Genomic DNA, 2460 nt, shown 5'->3' on the forward strand with positions numbered 1-2460 from the left:
CCCATCACCCACTGGGGTGTTTGCAATCCATTCTGCACTGGATACGTGATTGTTTCTTGGCAACGATGGTGCGTGCTATTTAAAGAGGATGACGTTGTCTTATTGTAAAGCTCCAGAAAACAGCACCCTACTTCACTTAGAATTTCTGGAACGTTCCTTCAGAGTTGCTCGAGGTGGTTCAGGACACTCCTGCTTTGTTCAAAGGCAGCAAAGGGTAATTTAGTAGCTGTGGGAGAATTAAACAGTGTTGCCATTACAGTGTGAGGAACCCTGCTCAGGACTTCGTTTTAACCAGCAGTGATAATTCTCTCTTTCATCAAAGCTAAGTGTGATGTAGGGTTTCTGCAGTTCTCTCTCACTGCAGTCATTTAATGTTTAATCTTCCCCATTGCTTTGATTGTAGATTTGTTTATTTTGTAATCAGTTTCTTTAAAGCTGCCCTATGATTATTTTACTACCGAATCCATTCTTTCAATCCTTGTGGTTTTTAAAAACTACCAGTCATAGACCATCTCTAGGAATATTCTGCCAGAGAGAATAATGGATTAAAATCCCACACACATGCAAGGGATATCTAGAAACACAGTGCAGTCATTCAGAACACATACTAAATAGACGATAGATGCACAAAGTAGTACGCAGAGGCAAACTTGTTCCATTCCATGTTTGTGTGTTTTAAAGAGGTCTTCTCTCCAGCTAGGGCTGCTGGTACAAAGAGTTGGTCTTGGACGGCCCCAGAGACACCTGTCTCTTTTTGAATAATTTTCCGACCGGTTTGCGGTCGGTACTTTGAGAAGAAGCTCGCAGCAGGCAGCCGCCATGGGCAAAGGAGACCCCAACAAGCCGCGGGGCAAGATGTGTCGTACGCCTTCTTCGTGCAGACGTGCCGCGAGGAGCACAAGAAGAAGCACCCCGACTCCCCCATCAACTTCGCCGAGTTCTCCAAGAAGTGCTCGGAGAGATGGAAGACCATGTCTAAAAAGGAAAAGTCCAAGTTCAAAGATAATGGCAAAAAATGACAAAGCCCGCTACGACAGGGAGATGAAAAACTATGTTCCTCCCAAGGGAGATAAGAAGGGGAAGAAGAAAGACCCCAACGCTCCGAAAAGGCCACCATCTGCCTTCTTTCTGTTTTGCTCTGAACATCGCCCAAAGATCAAAAGTGAACACCCAGGCCTCTCCATTGGGGATACAGCAAAGAAGTTGGGGGAAATGTGGTCTGAACAGTCAGCCAAAGATAAACAACCATATGAGCAGAAAGCAGCTAAACTAAAAGAGAAATACGAAAAGAATATTGCTGCATACCGTGCCAAGGGCAAAAGTGAAGCAGGAAAGAAGGGCCCTGGCAGGCCAACAGGCTCAAAGAAGAAGAATGAACCAGAAGATGAGGAAGAGGAGGAAGAAGAGGAAGAGGATGAGGACGAGGAGGAAGAAGATGAAGATGAAAAATAAATGGCTGTCATATAATGTGTGTGGAATGTGCGTGTGTGCTCAGGCAATGGTTTTGCTAAGAATGTGAATCCAAGTGCAGCTCAACGTTAGCTTCAATATAAAAACTGTACAGATTTTTGTATAGCTGGTAAAATTCTTTGTAGAGAAAATACTTTTTTTAAATGCAGGTTGTAGCTTTTTGGGGGGCTACTACATACATACAGTTAGATTTTAAAGCTTTTGATGTTAAATGTTCCTAAATATTTAATGGTTTCTTTAATTTCTTGTATGGTAGTACAGCAGCCTTCATAAGAATTAGTACCAGTAGTTAATTTTTTTTTTTAGGATGTTGCATTTTGTTTTTATTTTTAAAAAAAAATTGTAATAAAATTATGTATATTAACAAAAAAGGATCTGGGTGATGGCATGTTGCTTTTGTCTGTCACATATTTAGAAATACTCTTTTTTTTGTGGGACTGGAATTTGAACTCAGGGCTTCATTCTTGCAAAGCAGGCGCTTTACCACTTGAGCCATACCTCCAGTCCATTTTGCTGTGGTTATTTTAGAGATGGGGGTCTCATAAACTGTTTGCCTATGTTGGCCTCAAACTAAGATCTTTTTAGGGATTATAGGTGTGAGCCACCAGCTCCCAGCTCAATATAGAATGTTCTGGAGGGGACATAAGGCTGATGTATTTCCTCAGAGCAAAACTCTTCTGCCTTACAATGCCACTCCTCTCCTTCTCACACACCAGCTGTACAGCCAGTGGCCTCTGCAGGGACTGTGCCACAGGAGTGTTGAGAGCAGCCACACAGGGAGGCTGGCCAAGTGAACTCCTGAACGGTGACTGTCCCAGGGGATTTTATAGGTTTCTCATTTTGCCACTTTCATATAAAGATGCCACAAGTAGAGAGAAATCCACTCAGGTTTCTCACAATAATGAGTTTGCATAATCAAAACTTAGACATGCGTTACCTCAGTATGCTTAGTGTGTAGGCGCTTTCAGGAAAAAGGGAAAACTGGCCCCT

The 2460-nt window shown here is 42.6% G+C and overlaps 1 pseudogene; it reads left to right on the forward strand.

Moving 5' to 3' along the window:
- Positions 1-727: 727 nt before the first annotated feature.
- Positions 728-1778, forward strand: LOC109701953 (high mobility group protein B2 pseudogene; annotated as a pseudogene).
- Positions 1779-2460: the final 682 nt, after the last annotated feature.

The sequence above is a fragment of the Castor canadensis genome, chromosome 10 (assembly GCF_047511655.1).
Source record: "Castor canadensis chromosome 10, mCasCan1.hap1v2, whole genome shotgun sequence".
NCBI lineage: Eukaryota > Metazoa > Chordata > Mammalia > Rodentia > Castoridae > Castor > Castor canadensis.